At 42.7% G+C, this 19,675-nt stretch overlaps 2 non-coding genes across 2 annotated transcripts; one reads left to right on the top strand and one right to left on the bottom strand.

Annotated features, from left to right (window-relative positions):
* The first annotated feature begins 9,967 nt into the window (after positions 1–9,967).
* trnad-guc (transfer RNA aspartic acid (anticodon GUC)) lies at positions 9,968–10,039 on the top strand. The gene has a single exon. It is a non-coding gene; the product is annotated as a tRNA-Asp (tRNA).
* Positions 10,040–16,602: 6,563 nt separating this feature from the next.
* Positions 16,603–16,674, bottom strand: trnap-cgg (transfer RNA proline (anticodon CGG)). The gene has a single exon. It is a non-coding gene; the product is annotated as a tRNA-Pro (tRNA).
* Positions 16,675–19,675: the final 3,001 nt, after the last annotated feature.

The following is a 19,675-nucleotide window of genomic DNA, read 5'->3' as shown; positions in this document are numbered from 1 at the left end:
ATGCACAATGCTGAGATCAAACCTACACTGTTGCTGCATGAAGAGGATTTTACAGTAAAGCACTGACAGAGAGCAATATTTCACAGAATGGAGGACATGAATAAACACAGAGCAGATCAGGAGAGACTTCTTCTTCGTCAACACAGATGAGTTTCAGTCTGTTTGTGTGTCTCTGACAAACTGAGGAACTCTGCTTCATGTTGATCAGCAGTTTGGACTCATGTTGGTTAGAAAATCATTCTGACTGTGTTTCTTCCTGCAGGGTGGAGCATGGTGGAGAGCAGTGGTTAAAACCTGGGCTGAGGAAGTGTAAGTTTGACTCAGTCTTTCCTCATGTTATTGTGCATGAGTCAGTGTTCTATCAGTCCATCAGAGCTGTTGTAGCGCAGCCTCGGCGGTTGGATTTCTTTGGTGTTTACTGGAGTTTATTACTCCCCAGCAGGAGTTTTAGGTTCCAGCTTTGTCATTGGTTTTCCTTTTTTCTCTTGTTAGGGAGCTTTAGTGTGTTGTAGTGTCTCTCTGTTTGTTTGGGCACTGCTCAGCTCTGAGTTCATGAACTGCAGCCTAACACTGAAACCAGCCTGTGTAGCTGCCGATCTGAGAGTGGGGACGAGTGGGGAGGTGCAGACATGCTGTGTGTGGGTTTCCCCTCAGCCTGGGACATAACAGAGACAACCAAAGCAGACAAAAGACAAAATCCAATAAGAGACCACAAAGGGTTGAAAAGGTCCAAACACAGGAAGAAACAGCTCCACAGTCCAAAAGCAGGCAGGACTCAGACACAAAGAATCTCATCCAAAGGGTCAGACTGGACTGATGGACTGAAGAGTGAAGACACTGAGACACTGAGCTGTGAGCAGCATTATTAGGGTTAGGGTTAGGGCGAGAAACGCCACTGTTTAAGAAAACGAGTTACCACCAAAATAAGTTTCACACGGGGTCTCTGTTTAAAGTTTGTAATCAATTAGTAACAAAACACGTTATCCGCCATGTTTCCCTGCACCGCTTCTTCACTTTTTTCCCAATCTGCTACAAACGCCCTGATTTTCAGCACAATGCAGCATTTCCATTCAACCAATCACGGGGCAGCTTTCCAACTGTCATGGCGGAGGGTTTATATGAAAACTAGAAGTTTCATATAAACCCTTTTTGGAAAGAAACCACTTTTTTCTGGATTTATAGCGTTTTGGAAGCAATCTCTTCATTTGTTAGGCGGGACAGCCGAAACCAGTTAAACAAGCTTTTACTGACAGCTCTGAACAGACCACATTAACTTATCATTCATTTTAGTGCAGCCGCCACAACTTCCATTTCACAAACCATTTTTTAATCTTCAGTTATTACATTTCCTTTTATTTTGCTTTGTGCTTTGGTTTCATTCTGTAACACTGGACTTATTTTTATGAAGGTTTGAACTCTGACAGTGTTTGAACAGGAGAGAAAGGAGTACAAAATGTGTAGTGAGGGCTTCACAGCCTTAAAGCATCTAGAATAACTGTAAAAAATAAAGCCCATCACTTCACGGATTTCACCTTTTGCGGGTTATTTTTGGAACGTAACCCCGCGATTAACGAGGGACCTCTGATGAGAAGGAAGAGACTGGGCTCTCAGCTGCAGTAAAGGGGGCAGGTCTGGCTCCAACACAGGTTTCAATGTGCAAGATGTCTTGCCCTCACATTCTTCTTCCATTTCCACTTGTCCTGAAACTTCGGCCTTCGCTGTCAACCTTCCTTTTCTTACTCACACTTGCCATTTTAGAAATGGGCAATAAAAAAACACAGATCACTGGCAAACAGGGTGGTGAGAGTTTGACCATGTTTGCTGCCATCTTGTGGTGAAATGTTAAATATATATAAATAATAATCATTTTTAAACGTGTGATTTCATCCTGTGGACAACAGTACTGGTGGCATATTATGACATTATTGATTTTATGACAGAGGCTTCGGCCCAGTGAACATATGAACTGGACTTTTGGTCTGTTCTACAGGAAGAACCCTCAATGATAATGCACCAACAATCCCAACCAAAGAAAGGAACATAAGGACAGAAGAACCAAACAGGAAAGAAAATAGAAATAACTATTGTAGACATGAACATGAGGACTCAATATGATAAAGTCCAACTCCATATGAGCAGTTTGCAGTTGAAATGAATATTCTGTGTAGAGGCATGCCAGACTGATAGGCTTCCAAAGTTAGCTGGGTTTTGTCAGGGCTCTCACCAGTTTCCCATTATTTCCTATGAGGGGGGTTAGGTCAGCTTAAGTGGCTTGCCTGTCAAAACAAAAAGTGGCACAGACATGGGGACTCAATATGTCAGAGGTCTAATGTTTATCTACATTTTACATTTTGAATGAAGGTTCTGTGTGAAAGCATGCCCAAACGCCATGCCTTCAAAGTTTTGACAGTGATTTGATGCCTGTGGGGAGGGTCGATCGCAGTTTTTCTGGATTTTTTCAAACACCGTTTATCCGATCGCTACCAAACCTCAGAGGTTAGTAGTCCTGACCGAGCTGGTCGATTTGATGTATAATTTGTAGGGGTGGCTAGCGCTAGTTAGCTGTGTAATGAATTAGAGGCTTTTATTTTGAAAATCAGTGTGTGTCTGTGTAAGTGTGTGTGTGTGGGGGGGGTGGGTTGGGGACACTCCCTAATGCATGTTAAAACATGTTTAAGTGTTTTATTTTGAAAATCTACACGTCAGAATATCCTGTCATTGTGCAGGGTCTTTTATTTTGAAAATCCATGTTTGTGTGTCTGTGTGTTGGCAGGTGTGTATAGTGTGTGTCTGCATATTTCTGGGTGGCTTGTGTGTAGTTTACCAGGCCTAGTAAGGTCTGTAATGATGTGGAGGCTTTTATTTTGAAAATCAGTGTGTGTGTGTGTGTGTGTGTGTGTGTGTGTGTGTGTGTGTGTGTGTGTGTGTGTGTGTGTGTGTGTGTGTGTGTGTGTGTGTAGTTGTGTATGTTCCTGTATGGAGCTTTTGGATGATGCTCTTTATCCAATGATACAGTTGATGCTGTTGTTACGGTTACCATGGAAACGGCTCCCTCAGTTTTCGGCTTCCTGGTTTTGTGACTTTTGCCTTTTTCTCTCTCTCCCCATTCACCGTCTATGTCGTTCGCCCACTGGTTTTTTGCGATTTACGTGAAAACCGTACGTCGGAACGGAAAGAAAAGTCACAGCACAGGTGTCCCGGTACAGCCGGACGTCCTGTAAAAGTTTCAGGTCGCTCACATTAAAGCTGTGGGACTAGTTCTGCTGAAAATGTGTCCAGAAGAAGGAGAATAATACAGAAGCGGAATAAGTATTTACAATAGTAACAGTGGAACAATATCAGGATAGATCAGGAGGTCTGAGTCTGGTCTTTCAGTCCAGATCCTCCTCCAGACTCTGATGAAGGAGCTTTTGGATGATGCTCTTTATCCAATGATACAGTTGATGCTGCTGTTCTTCTCATGTTCTAAATGTGTCGTCTGTCTTTACTCACATTGCTGCAAATATCCAGTTTGTGTTTGAACACAAAGCTGATAGTTGTGTGTTTGTTCATTCAAACATTAGTGACAAAAAGTCTGATGATAAACTTTGTATGAATGAACAACACATCAGTCAGTAAAGACAGAATGAAGCCATCAGATGTGTCAGATGATAAACTGCAGCTGTGTCTTTTTCTCTCCATCAGATTTCTGTCAACTTGAAGTCGACACAAACTCAGTGTACACAAAGCTCAAACTGTCTGACAACAACAGGAAGGTGACACATGTGTGGGAGAAGCAGCCATATCCTGATCATCCAGACAGATTTGACTGCTGTCAGCTGCTGTGTAGAAATGTTCTGACTGGTCGCTGTTACTGGGAGGTCGAGTGGAGAGGAGGGGTTTATATATCAGTGAGTTACAGAAGAATCAGAAGGAAAGGACACAGAGATTACTGCTGGTTTGGAAGAAACAATCAGTCCTGGAGTCTGTTCTGCTCTGATCGTGGTTACTATGTCTGTCACAATAACAGAGAAACATTCATCTCCTCCTCCTCTGTCTCTCACAGAGCAGCAGTGTATGTGGACTGTCCTGCTGGCACTCTGTCCTTCTACAGAGTCTCCTCTGACACACTGATCCACCTCCACACCTTCAGCACCACATTCACTCAGCCTCTACATGCTGGGTTCTGGTTGTGTCGTGGTTCCTCAGTGAGTCTGTGCTGTGTGTAGAAGCAGAGTGTGTGGAAGTGACAGCAGCTTCAACTTTGTGCTTTAAATGTTGATGATGTTTCACTTTCATTTGAATCACTGACTGTGATTTCAGGTCAGAACATGTTTTTGTCTTAGAAGCAGTGAAATGAAGAATGTGAAGCTGAATTTATGATCATGAACTTTGACATGTCCTCACAAATGAAACCCTTACATTAAGAAATGCATGATTCCATGTTGTTATGGCTCTGATATTAAAATGTAGTATTATAATAGGAGTTAATGGACCTAAGTGGAAAACACCATTTAAAACTGCTGCAATACAAACACTAATAACTCCAACTCAATATTTTGGATAAACTTTGACATGACAGATATAAAACAATGCCTGAGCCTCCCAACTTGTACAATGACTTGTGTCTCCCTCCCTCCCTCCCTCTCTCTCCCTCTCTCCCCCCCTCGCTCTCTCCCTCCCTCCCTTTCTCTTTCTCTCCCCCTCTCTCTCCTCTCTCGCTCTCCCTCTCTCTCTCTGGTGGTATAAAATGGTATATCACCGTTGAAAACACATGGATTTACTCAAGTCAAACAACAGTATATAACTTCGATTTTTACGGACAATATATATTGAAAAAGCACAACTTTACTGTAAAAATACCTTATTTTGATCAAAATAACTGGGAAATACAATGCCGTCACAGTTTGCACTGATATTCAGAGGAAATGACAGATGTTTTTGTTACTCACTTTTAAAGTTACGGAACAACACCATTCAAAAACACATCTTCATTTATACAAAATGAGATGTTAAAATATGTTATGTGTTTGTAAAAAAATACAAGAGTGTTATACTTACAGTATAGTGTAATAGATGTTTTTCTGGAAACACTGTAACAATCATTTGAATTTGCCAGGTTGCATTATGTTTGTGTAAGGCTTTTAATAGTTGCAGTAGTTGTGTCAATGATTGTGTTAATGGGAGGTGCTTACAAAGATGCACAAATAGCTGCAGTTATTGTTCTTCACTAAGCAATCATCTATAAACTAGATGATTGCTTAGTGAAGTTACCATCTTAAACACAAATGTTTATTTTTTTACTTAAAATATTTGACTATATTATTTATTTATACTTCCAATATATATTGTCATTTATTAATTGTTTAATATGCTTATTTAAATATACTGAAGCTCTAATCCCAGATCAAATACTGCAACTCAAACTCCACACCACAGGGGGCGCTTATACGTTACTACACCACGTTTCCGCAGAAGACGAAGAAGAAATCAAATGCAGGGAGAAAACGGTTCGGAGCCTGTGGAGGAACAGAGGCAGGTGGAGGAACAGAGGCAGGTGGAGGAACAGAGGCAGGTGGAGGAACAGAGGCAGGTGGAGGAACAGAGGCAGGTGGAGGAACAGAGGCAGGTGGAGGAACAGAGGCAGGTGGAGGAACAGAGGCAGGTGGGTTCGGAGCCTGTGGAGGAACAGAGGCAGGTGGGTTCGGAGCCTGTGGAGGAACAGAGGCAGGTGGGTTCGGAGCCTGTGGAGGAACAGAGGCAGGTGGGTTCGGAGCCTGTGGAGGAACAGAGGCAGGTGGGTTCGGAGCCTGTGGAGGAACAGAGGCAGGTGGAGACGTCACAGAACTTTTTGAATTTGAACCTTAGCGCCACAGCTGCGCGCCAGAGTCTGAGCTCTGGTTTTAAGGACTTAGCCTTTGACTCCTGACAACGTTTGGTACTGGAGCCAACGTTAGTGCCGCTGTCTGTAAGTATACTTGAATTTACGCTGTTTGAGAGTAATAGTCACGAAGGAAGCTCCTCTCTGTTCCTAAAATAAGACTTGCTCGCGGTTAGGAAGCAAAAGTTAGAAGAACTGTCTGTCTTATGTGAGGCCTTTTGTTTTTAGCTTAGTTAGCTGAAATGCTGTTCGTGCCCCAGCTGCTATCGAGTCGGCTGGAAGTTCTTATAAATGCGCGATACAGTTGTGTGAGTCCGTCAGCGCACCTGAAACAACATAAGGTGACTTGTTCCATGAGAGGGTGCACACGCATGTTCAAAGTGAAATCCTCATTTACTTCCACATAAGAAGGAAACAGACAGCAAGCGACATGTACAGAGAGTCACGGACACGGTTCTCAGGTGTTACAGCAGAGAAACGGGTTCATTCCCCTGGATATATGTATGTCAGGAAACTGAAGGGACCTTTGTCTTAGAGTTGTAAGTTTCTTCTGTTTTTAAACTGCAGGGCAGTTACTACACCTTCAGGGTCCACCATCCTGTGGCCCTGGCCTCCACACTGGAGTTCCTTCAGAGGGAAACAGACACTTTCTTCTCCTTTACAACTGATCAATTTGCAATTGTTGAACAAGAATCCTTGTTTCCACACAGGTTCTTCCTGATAAATCCAGAGAAGGGCCCAAAAGTGGAGAGTGAGTAAAACAAGATGCGACTGTGTGACTGTCTGAAGCTAGCTTAACTAAACCTCAGTAGCTTCAGATACTAACTAAGGTTTTAAGCTGGATCCATACTCCGCGAGACAAAGAGCGGAGAACGCGCTCCACGGGTGGTAAGAGATACAAAAAAAAGGTCTTTTCCGCACTGAGGTACCATACTCCGCGAGACGCGTGTGTGCAGAACTCCTCATACGGCCCGCCCACTAAACTATAAGGAAAGACTTTACTGAGTTTTTTAACACACCACAAGGACTTGTGCCATGGCAAGAGGGCATTATACAGAGAGGCTGCCTGCAACAGCGTGAGATGTCCGGCGATGAGTTGTGAAAATGCGACATTAAAAGTAACAATAGCAAAGATTCAGTGTTTGTGCCTTTATGACCACATTTGCACATCTACTGTGTTCCAATGTGCCTGCGATACTTCAAACTGTCCGGTGATGAGCTGTGAAGATGCGACATTAAAAGTAACAATAGCAAAGATATACTGTTAACGAGCCTATTATGCCCGGGTATGTAGGAGTATATAGAATGGTAATAACAGTCACCATCTGGTATGTGTGAATGTCTGGAGTTATGGGTGACAAATCACCCTGACTTGCCTTTCTTTCTTTCTTTTATTGCTCATCATGCAAAACCAGTATGGTCTTATCTAAATCTGTTGAATCAGTGCTGTTTACACACCTACCTATATACCTGGAGAGGCTCTTGCGCTTCTCCACTTTCATCACGCCCACAATAAATTCCGACCAATCACAGCATGGCTGCCGCACAGCCTTGAAAGACAAAGTTCGGCCCGGGCCCTGTGCACAGGAGTGCGGATCAGCGGGCGGTCAGAGACAAAAAATGACGTCATTTTGTGGGCGTAACGTCTGCAGGGGGGGAAAATGTCTTTGTCTCGCGGAGTATGGATCCAGCTTTATTCAGATTGACTCGTGGTGTTGCTCATATTTAGGAGTCTTCTCTCTTACATTTCAGGCATTACAGTTAAAAACCACTTGCAGGCCCCATGTGACACCAAGGACTGAGGTGAGATTCAAATTCATTTAAATGTATCAAGCTGTGTTTTACATTTTTTGGTATAAATTATTTGTGTGTGTTTCTGTGTCCTATGACAGCATCAGCAGAGAAGGAGGAGAGGGATTCATGTTCATCAGAGGGCACAAGCTGCAAGGAAATCAAGGAGAAGCTACAATAACAACACACTGAGTGTTCATGGGTAAATACAACCACAGATGAAGATCTCCTGGAGTCTGTCCATGAACAGGATGCCGGTCCATCACAGGGCCTAGATCTCCGGTCTTTATTTTGAGGTTTTCATTATTGGAAGGAGGCTTTGCTTTGAAATCTTCCGATCTTCTGTGGGTTTTCTTTTTACCATACATTACTTAAAAGACTAAAATAATTAAATAAATAGTAAATATTTCAAATGTTTTATGATGGTAAAGGAACATGTTTCTTGTTATACTGCGTTTGCCAAATATTTTGCCCACATATGACCTATAGGAAAAGAACATTGGCTCCATTTATCATTGTTTCCTGCCAGTTTGCCTTTAAGTGCTTCCTTGGGCTCTGCTTCCATGTAAAGCACCCAGAGACAGTTCTGATGGCCACAGATGCCCCACTGTTAAACTAATTTAAATTCAGTTGAATTAAAGGTTGTGTCAATCTATGAAAAGACACCAACCTTAATCTGTTTTCTGTCTGCATGAGCTGACAGCCACCTGGCCAAGAGCTCAGATTTTCAAGCTGAAATGATCCAACAGCTCGTCAGCCTTCTTCTAAAGTGTAACAGCAGCCTCTCAGTGACACTGCCAGTCACGTCAAGACACAATGGTTCAGACAACAGTCTGTCAACTGCAAATACAGGTGAGCACCACTAGGTGGATAAAATGTCTCAAACCTTGATCTGTTTCAGGTGAAAAGGCTGATTACAAGCCAGCCAACATATATGAGACAAGACAGTTCAAAAGATCGATGCTTCAAGGTCTATTTTTGTCAATTGTAAAACGTTTCTTGCTTTGGTATATGTGGGTATTACACATGTTGTTCACCTTTACATTTCATATATGGAACACTGATATTACCTTAGTGTAGACGTGGGTACGTTTCTACCTCCATACTTTATTTTATCATAAAATTGTCCAACTAACCTATATTTTCAGATTGCTGGTGAGTGCTGTGGTTTCTTTATAGTATATGGAGCTCAGTTGAACTAGAAGGCTGTGTCACTATGAATGTACTATTATTAAAGCATTGCTTTTTTCTCTTGTGTGTGCAGAGAGGGTTGTGCCTGAGTGACAACATCCAAGCAGTCTGAGCAGAAGTGGAGACAATACACAGGTTCCAGGTTCCAGACATTCTGACTGACTCTGGCTTGTTGGGTGAGGTTTGGACTGATTACTCTTCATACTCTTGATGGGCAACTGGCCTGTTTTTTTGTGGCACTGCTATGTGAGCATGCTGAAAATGTTTTTATTGAGTCAGCTTAACTTGTGCTGTAAAATTAACGTAATTCCTATGTAGTCCATATACATCACAATGTATTTGTTACGGTAAAATCCTGGCAACCACAGCTGCCGGTAATTTACCGTAAAGCTGAACTTTTTAAATAAAGTGCCGTAATATAATACACAGGTGTCCTGCTTTATTACTGAGATGTGTTGTCATTAGGTCTACAGGAGTGTCTATTTTTTAATGCAAATTTCCGTTGTTTGTAGTGAAAATAACTGTAACCAGATTCACATGATGGTTGGCAACTTTAAGGTAAACTGCCGTAAACAGGTTTACAGTACATCTGTAAATACACAACATTCTTCTACTGTAAAATGTGCGGTTATCAAAAAGTCCTACTGTAATCTGTTATACGTCCACATCTTATTTTTCACGGTAAAATTCTGGCGACCACAGCTGCTGGTATTTTACCGTAAAATACACAGATTTTTTTTTTTACAGTGTGGTGTTTTTAGGTTGTTTTAGGAAATAAATAGTTTGATTTCCAGGTTGATGCAGCAACAGCTGCTGCTCTGACACCATTGTTTCAAGACTTCCTCTCTCTGCACTGTGTTAACACACCTGAATGCTGCAGAGCATCTTCTTCTTTCCTGCTAAATAAATAATGGCCCTGTGGTCTGGTGGTGTCGGTTCACCTTGGACAGCGATGGACAGGAGGACAGGAAGGTCCGGCTGCTCTCAGCTGGGACCTGTGTGTGTCTGGGTGCACACACACCTGCAGTCTGCCCACAGTTACTGACGTAGCCACTCCGTCACACCCCAGCTGACACATGACCGCACCAGGTGGCTGCTGCTATGACAGATGGTGGTTGTCAGCATTCCTCGTTAGTATAGTGGATAGTATCTCCGCCTGTCACGCGGAAGACCGGGGTTCGATTCCCCGACGGGGAGAAAGACTTTTACCAGCAGATAGGATGATACTGACCCTGTACATTGCTGCTGCAATAGAAAACATTTCCCAGTTTGGGATAAATAAAGTATTTGTTCTGTTCTGTTCTGTTCTGTTCGTCTTGTGTCTTGTGAGCTTTAGATTATATTATTTCTTGGGCTCTGTGCTCTAAGTGTCTTAAAAATATGTGGTTTCCTTTGTTTACAGTGGTGCATGTCATGTGACTTTACTTATGCAACATGTATGATAATGTTCTGTCTCCTCTCATTTCCAGACGTGCAGCCAAAAACATGTGCAGTGATGATATGTGACGGTATCATCATGGTCTCAGAGAGAAGAGCTGAGTGTCTGTTCTGATCTGTGGATGCTTGTGTCTCTTCTCCCCTGTAGTTTCCTGCTTGTTGCTCCGTCACACACCCTCTGCTGGTGAGCCGCGTCATTACACACAACCGCTCATGTAATGAGGCGAATTTATAACTTTTGACTTTATGTGGAGGAGGGATTGATTTTGGAATGAGGAGGCTGCAACCTGCGATGGCACCACTAGATGTCAGCTTTTCACAGCATTGGTGGTTCAGTGGTAGAATTCTCGCCTGCCACGCGGGAGGCCCGGGTTCGATTCCCTTTTGACTGAGGAACATGTGAGGGGACATATATTCACCTTCACATCTATGCTGTTGTTCAGCATGTTGTTTTTATATGTGTTAACAGACCTATCTGACTTCTGTTAACATCACTGTGACATACACACAGAGGCTCTACACTTCACAGACGAGCTTCAGTGGTACAGTGCACATCACATTTGAAACAAGAGCACTTACCACTTTCTAGTTTTCTTTCAGTTTTTGTCTGATGTCAACAGGCATAGTTGACAATAACATCCTCACCTACAGTGTAATACTCAGAGTTTTTCATGATATCATAACAGGACATAATACATCTCTGTACATTTCTCATCTGTATATCTGCATGTCTTATGGTTGCTCTGTCCATAGTCTTAATTTCTACTTTATCTATTGTTATGCTGCTCAGGACCTTGTTTTCATGCTGCTGTAATGGAATGGAAGGAACGCTGACAACCAACATGGGTCATAGCAGCAGTCACCTGGTGCGGTCATGTATCAGCTGGGGTGTGACGCAGTGGCTCCGTCAGTAACTATGGGCAGTGTGTACGCACCCAGACACACATCATTGGAAACCAGCTTTAATGAGAGGTGAGGGTTGCAAAAGTCCGAACAAGAGCCTGTTGACAGAAAACTCTAAAGGAGAAGGTTGCCATGTTAGAAAACGAACGAGACTTTCTGCAGAAAACCATGACCATGACATCCACTGGTAGGTCATCTGTTCTTTGAACTCAAACGTTTGAACTAGTGCCGTCACATGATTACAATTTTAATCACATTAATCACTGCAATGCTGTATATTTATTGTGATTAAATATCACTCATTTGTTTAACCTATACTCACTGGATGAACTCAATTAAATTGAGTTTTCCATCCAATAAATGCAGCAGAAATAGAAACAGTAAGGTGCATAACATTCCTCCAGGACATAAACCTTTGCATTTCAATATACCAAATTAAGTTGGATGAAACCCCCACATCGCTGGGCTCCTGTCTTCAGAACGTGTAAGCTGCCCTCCTATAGGGTTAAAAAACACAAACACACACAACACTCATGTTGATCCTGAGCATCACATAAACATGTGAATCTTTCATTAATATTGAAGTTCCTCCTTTGTTCTGGGAAACTTACAGAAGCTTCTTTGAGAAGTGGTTCAGCTGGGCCATGAACTTCAATGCAGCGGCTTTATATTCCTAACCAGAAATCTTTGTTCATAACTTTACCAATGTCAAACTAAGAAGAACATGTGCTTTGTGTTGTTCTTCCACTGACTGAAACATGAAAAAAGAGATGTCACACATGGTTCGTTGGTCTAGGGGTATGATTCTCTCTTTGAGCTTCAGTAGATAGGATGGCTGCTTCATGTTTACATTTACAGCACATAAGTTCATATTCCAACTTAGTCCCTGTAAACAGCTGTCTGCTCAAACTCTCAGAAGCAATCATTCTAGAACTGCACTGCACTGAGGACCAATGTCCAGGGAGAGCTGAGGAAGAAGTACAGGGAGTGAAAGTAGAGGCTGCACGTAGACATTTTAAGCAAGTGATCCCCTCGGCAATAATAAGGAATGTCAACTCAGCTGGGCCATGAAGTTCAATGCAGCGGCTTTGTGGTGATCTGCAAGAAGTCATCATTCACCTTGAAAACAGTAGTAGTACAAAACAGTATTGTTAGTTGTAGTTACTCTCACACAGACTTGAATAGCTATAAAGAAATGTGAGTTTTCATTTTACATTCATTAATTAATTACCAATTAATTAATTACTGTTGACAAGTAAAAATGTGATTTAGTCAGTGGCGTAGGAAGCATTAAAAATGTGGCGGGGGGGACCTTCTGTGGGTGGGTGGTGAAAAAAAGTACATCAGTATTAGGCTTGTGCAAAATCGTATCGTGTGCAATTAATCGTCAGAAAATCGATTAATATTTGCCACTTATCGATTACGGCGATTAGTGCCTCGTCATGATGACGCATTTTTGTGTGCGGCGTAGTCTCACCATCACCCGCGCACATGTGAGCCCACAATAACAATAATGGTGGAAGGCAGTGGTGTTCAGTTAAATAATGCGGAGCAGCACGTTCCTAACATAAGTTCAACGTCTGTCACCATAAGCCCGAGCACGAAGAAAGCGCAACGAGGACACAACACTACACTACAGCTGTATATAGTGCCGCGACATGCATTAGGTGAAGCGTGGAGCGTTGGTTGTTGCTATAGTAACTGAATTTTTGCTCGTATCAAATGAATAAACTCCGATCTTTATTTACGAACTCCACAGCAAGATAGGAAACATTACAACAGCGAAGTCTCCTCCAGCAGATATTGGAAAGAATTCCACTCAGCCGAGAATCCGCGGTACGTTTAGTCATTGTGCTGCTTACGACCAAACGAAGCGCTGGAAGAACGTAACGTAGGTTGATTTGCACAGACACACATTTAAATGTGAAATTGTCCGGTTTGTTTATTTGTTTGTTTTTTCTGCTGCTGTTCTACAGTCTGAGTGAAAACATGCTCTAGTCTGTGACATATTCCAGTCACAGGTTCATTTGCGCAGACACATGTTTTAACTTGAAATAATCACTGATGTGACTTTTCTGAACTTTGTTTGTCTATTTGTCTGTTTAATTTTAATGTTGACATGCTTTGTGACCTTAAGATAAAAACATTTGAAGGACAAAGTTACTTTAAATGTTTGCTTCATTATTATTTTGAAGCAGTTTGTGCCTCAATATTATCAATACATATTTCCATGGCTGGTTGGTGCCTAATCACCAGCTTAACCTGTTAGAATGAAGTAGTTAACTTGACTGATGATTTGTCGGTATCATGCTAGAACACTGTGCCAATTTAGAGTCAAAAACATGTAAGTGCAACTGTCATCAATTAATCGTCAAATTAATCGTTATCGGCTAAATGCCACAATTAATCGTGATTAATTTTTTTGCCAATATCGCCCAACCCTAATCAGTATATATAGTAATAATATGAAGTAGTTGAGATTTCCTGTGGATTTTAACAGGTTGTTAAACTATTTTACCTACAGAAGTAAACACTTCATGACTATTTCAGAGACAGAGAACAGTTTTGTCAAACATACTGGTGCTACTACACTAACAGCCTCCATATCTGAGGCCTTCTCTCATTTACAGAGACAAAAAACTGGCAAATCCCATAGAAAAATGAACCAAACTGCTTAATGCAGATAATACTGAAACACTAAAAATACTAACTTACAAAAAGATGCATGTCTTTATCTTTATTTGCTTATAAAACTGCTGAATTCACAACAAACCTTGTGGATGTGTTTATAATGATGCCCTGCCTCATCTGCTACATCAGTGTTTCCCTGTTCATATAATGCTCCACTGTGTCCTGACGGTCCATCACATGTGTTTTATTCTTGCTGATAAGAATAGGAGCAGGTGGCTGTGTGCACTGGCTCGGCGAGGCTGAAGCTAGCAGGCTAACAGGAGCTAACCTGGCCTTATTACAATATGGGTTAATGCTGAAAACAACTCTAACTCTCCGTATCTTTGTTGGGAATCTCCTCATGTCCATTGTGTGTGGGGAGGGAGCAGAAAAGGCAACAACATGTCGTCAGACACATAAAACCGTCTACTGTAACTGAAAGTAAACAGCAGCTTCCTCCCAACTTTTCTAAGTTGATTTAACATCAACCTAACGTCACCTGGGGCCATGTGACAAACAGTCAGGCTTCAGCATGAGCTGGACTTTGTGGGATGACACTGACGTCACCTCCTCCAGCGTCGACCAGCACTGACGGTTCTCTTTACGGTGTTTTACGCTCGCTCGAAGAAACCACTGGCTTTGTTAGGTCCGTTACTATAGTAACGGTATTGCAGCGCTGTGGTAACCAGGAAAACATGGAGTGGATTTCAGCGGTGAGGTTATTCTCTTACGAACTTTTTCACGAGCAATCGAGACAGCATTAGGTGGAGTTTCCTACTCACTAAATGTGGGGGGGGTCCAAACGGGCCGTTTTAAAATGTGGAGGGGACACGTCCCCCTCTGATATAATGGTAGCGACGCCTATGGATTTAGTAGTAGCCTAATCCATGTATTAAAGCAGCGGTCCCCAACCTTTTTTGCACCACGGACCGGTATCATGTAAAACAATACTTTCACGGACCGGCACAGAAAAAAAAGTGCATAAAGAGACAACTTACTCTTATGCTTAATTAGTGGGAGCCTTTGAGCTTTCTCAGCAATGAGGCGGTCCCTTCTAGGGATAATGGGAGACATGACACCCGAAGTGTGTTTCTTATGTCCAGTCCACTCCGTAATTTTGTTTTGGCCGTCATTAATTGCTTCAGTCGTTCTTGTTCATGTTTTCTTCCATGGCTTGTCTTTTAATGCAGGGTGCTCGGTCTCGCAGTTTTGAAGGCTTCGTTGCCTCATTTGCGAGTCTGTCGCCAAATCACTCAGAGCGGACTTGGTGTGTGAGAATCACCTGTTGCAATAAATCCGTATTTTAAATAGGACTCCTGATATAGTCTTTTAAATGCGGGTTTCTTTTTCTTTGAAGGGGTAGGCTCCTCTTCTTCTGTCTCCTCGTTAGGCCTTTTCCCCTTTCCGAAGAAGCTCTCCAAAGACGTTTGTTTTTTATTCATTTTTGCTGCTTGTGGGCTTAATTTTGGGGCCGTATCCCGTGACCGAGACAAGCGTCTGGGCAGGTGCTTAAAGGCACAGGCGGATGAATCTGATCGATTTATAAATGAAACAGCTTTCAGACTCAGATAATGAAAAATATATGTTTTGCTCAGTCTTTCTGTGCGGCCCGGTACCAAATGACCCACGGACCGGTACCGGTCCCCGGCCCGGTGGTTGGGGACCACTGTATTAAAGTACATCTGCATGCAGGTGGTCCCCTTACAATAGAACACGTTTATACCTTTTCCTTTTACTAAACAAAGTCATTTCAGCACGTTTACAGGTCTCCCCTGCTCTGTGTCGTACGGCGCAGTTCCAGCCCGATGCACACCCAGCAGCACAGACACACACGCAGGGGAGCAGGCACCCACCAGCAGACAAAAAATATATAAAAATAAAATATATTGCGAAAATATGCCGACTGCTTCACTTCAATAAATCCCTGCACAACTGTATTGTTTCACATTAACTACACTTAAGCACTGGCTGTACCCCTGCATACAAGTGCTGCTTAGGCTAACACAGAGCGTTAGCTCTGGGCTAACGTTAGCCTGCCAGCTACACTACAAAAGTAAAGCAAAGCACTTTTGGATTGCGTTAGCTGGCGGCGAGCTGCGCTCTCAGTGTATTTAGGATGAATTCAACGTGCCTGTGTAGAAACCTCCAAGTACTAACCGTGTTCACCACTTACCTCTGACAGCTATATGACGCGACCATAGACGTTAGCTACAACGAATGCTAACTAATCTTAGCTGCTTGTAGCCTGTCTACCCCAACATGAACAATGACTGACACTTCTTCTTAAACTCAAGGTCCATTTATCTTAAGGCATGCACATTGTTTCACATAAAGATAATAAACTTATTGAATAGAAGACAGAAAACTTACCAACAGTAGTTTCAAGCAGAGGCAGATGACGGGTAGGACAGAGGCTGATCTCCCGATCTCCTTATTCAGTAGTGAGTTGACATTCCTAATTATTGCAGAGGGGATCACTGGCTTAAAATGTCTACGTGCAGCCTCTACTTTCACTCCTGCCTTACAGCCCCTGTACTTCTTCCTCAGCTCTCCCTGGACCTTGTGCTGCATTCTGACTTTAGTCCTCAGTGCAAAGACTTCTTCTCTTGAATAAACAATATCAGTTGTAGATTGCTTCTAGGAGTTTGAGCAGACTGCTGTTTACAGGGTCTAAGTTGGAATATGAACTTGTTTGGTTTAAAGATTATTGCTGTAAGACAGACATTCAATCTACTGAAGTTGAAAGAAGAGGGCTCATCCGGGAATTGAACCCGGGACCTCTCGCACCCGAAGCGAGAATCATACCCCTAGACCAACGAGCCACGTGTGACCTCTTTTTTTTCATGTTTCAGTCGGTGCAAGAACAACACAAAGCACATGTTTTTCTTAGTTTGACATTGGTAAAGATATGTACAAAGATTTCTGGTTCGGAATATATAGTGTTGCTCCTGAACAGGGACTTGAATCCTGGGCCCTCAGATTAAAAGTCTGAGTTCCTGCAAGATCCACCCACAGAGATCCTGAACACATAAAACTCAGATTCCCAACCAGAATAGTAGCAGAACTGAAGACACCACTTGGAGGAGTGTCTTCAAAAACCAATCCTTGAGTCCAATGTACCAACCAGCACACAGTAAGTGAAACAGGCATGTCCACGCTTCAACAATGAAAACACAGATTGGCCGTATGGGGATCGAGCTAATCGGTCGAGCCCTATTGATTAAATGACGTTATGATGTTATTCGGGAATTCTGCCTATCATTCCGGAATACTGATGTCTATACTGGAATGCTACCGCTTATTCTGGACTTCTGCATTTCATTCCAAAATTTTGACTTTCATTATGGACTGCTTTTCATTCTGGAATGGTATCTTTCATTCCACAAATCTGCTTTTCATTCTGTTATGCTGACTTTTGTCCTGGAATGTTGCCTTCCATTTTGGAACGCACGCTTCCATGACATCACAGGCCACTGTCAGGTTAGGGGTTTAATCCCAGAATTTTGTCTACCATTCCAGAATCCTGCCTATCATTCTGGAGTGGGTGGATGGATGTCTATTCCAGGATGCTCTCATTCTAGATTTCTGCCTTTCATTTGGGAATGCTTTCTTCCATTCTGGGATGCTTTTCATTCCAGAATGATGTCCTGCTGACTTCTGTTCCACTATACAGAGTGTTATTCGGGAATTCTGCCTATCATTCCGGAATACTGATGTCTATTCTGGAATGCTGCCACTTATTCTGGATTTCTGCCTTTCATTCTGGAATTTTGAATTTCATTCTGAAATGCTTTTCATTCTGCAAGTCTGCTTGCCAGATCATCACAGGTAACTATGGAAACATTTAGTGCTATTGTTTGTGAGTTTTACCCAGACCACCCACTGAGGTCCTCCACCACATATAAACCATGTTTCCCACCAACAGGTAGAACTGATGAAGCTGCTTGGAGGAGCAGAGAAACGTCTTCAAGAAAACTCTACAAGTCCAGACGCCTTGCTTCAGTGGTCTCTATGAATATGACCTGGATGACATGTAAACATACAGTGTGCTCTTTGTAATCTGTATTCTGGCTCTAAAACAAGTGCCCCTTGTGAACTGATATGGGACCAGGTCTGAGAGTGACCAATCTAAAGAAGGATAAGCACCCTCTCCCCGTCCCCCACACCCCTTGGTCCCGCCCCCAAACAGTCAAAAGTGTTTTTCTCTGCGCGAGCATAGCTTCACCTCACGAGCAGAGTGAGAGAGAGCAAGAGCGCAGGTGGAGTCCTGCTCTCTGTTGATCATATTGCGTGCGAAAGAGTGTGATTGCACACGCGAAGTTAATATCTACGCTTGCGAGTGTGCAACAGCGCCCCCTGGAGTTATGACTTAAATGTAATGCCATACTGACTCGCCTTTTGTCATCGGCCATGACCGGTAAGGCAAGCTTTCCATGAATGTATTTATAGCCTTTGCTCTGTTGTAAACACTGTAAAAGGTTTATGTGTACAGAGCAGAGGTGAAATAATAAATAGGCCTACACAGATAAATTGGTAAGTGTTTAGCTGTTTGTTACCTTTTTATCTGAATTTAGATGAGTATAATAATATCATGCTCATTTCAAAGCAATGTATACACTGATTTTCCTAGTGTTTATTTTGGATTATATTTTATATTTTTTTATTTATGTTACGTTTTGCTTATTAGTTGTGATTTTTCTTTCGTAAACCAAGCATTCACATTGATGTAAGGAAAATGAGAATTTTCCTGAAGCGTTCGCTGAATGTCCAGCAAGCCCTTGAATTATTTTTTAGAGAGGAAGATGAAGAGGGTGAGCCCACTTGTATGTAGCAAAGAACAAAGCAGCACGGAAGAAGTACAAATGGGCTGATGTTGAAGTTGAGGAGCTCTACAAGTTTTTTGGGCTGCTTTTATACACATCACTGGTGTCACTGCCAAATATCCAAGATTACTGGAGGGAGAATACAGTCACGTCAGTGCCGATACCAGCTACTGTGATGCCTAGGGACAGATTCAGGGCTCTGGTTTTAATTAAAAAATGAATTAAGAAACCTTACTAGTCCCACAATGGGGAAATTGCTCAAGGCAGCCTGGCAAAGAGTGCCATACGCCAGTGAGTACACTGGAGGCTATGCAGGTAAAGTGTCTTGCCCAAGGACACACAACAGTGACCAGGGAGGAGTTGGGATCAAACCACCAACCTTACGGTTATTGGACAACCCTGCTATACCACTGAGCCACTGCTGCCCACGTTTGGAACATCCACCCCAGTGAACCCAGAGGAGGACCAAAAAAAAATGACAAGAAGAAGGAAACACCAGCATATGACAAGTTGCTCAGAATCAAGCCTCTCATGGATCATTATCACCCAAGGAAAGAACTGGCTGTTGATGAGAGAATGGTGGCCACCAAGGCAAAAACTGGCATGACCCAGTATATGATGTTTCTTCCAGAGGTACAAGTTTTAATCACGGTGTTCCACAGGGTTCTGTGCTCGGACCGCTCTTGTTCACCCTCTACATGCTCCCTCTAGGAAACATAGTCCAGAAGCACGGCATAAACTTTTATTGTTATGCTGATGATACCCAGCTGTATTTATCCATGAAGCCTGAAGAAACGGAGCCGCTTGTCAGACTACAGGTGTGTCTAAAGGACATAAAGGACCGGATGTTAGTCAATTCGTAGTAGCACTCGGCCTCGTGATTGGCTGTAGGAGGAGGTGGCTTGCTCGACACACGGGCGGCCGGAGGCGCCAACCGGACTTAAAAAACTGGGAAATATGGTCTTCTTTTTTTTTTTTTTTAAACAAAGATCTACAGCTG

This window comes from Parambassis ranga, unplaced genomic scaffold (genome assembly GCF_900634625.1).
Source record: "Parambassis ranga unplaced genomic scaffold, fParRan2.1 scaffold_108_arrow_ctg1, whole genome shotgun sequence".
NCBI classification, from domain to species: domain Eukaryota; kingdom Metazoa; phylum Chordata; class Actinopteri; family Ambassidae; genus Parambassis; species Parambassis ranga.
The sequence above is the reverse complement of the archived record's forward strand: the minus strand, read 5'-3'. Positions and strand labels throughout refer to the sequence as shown.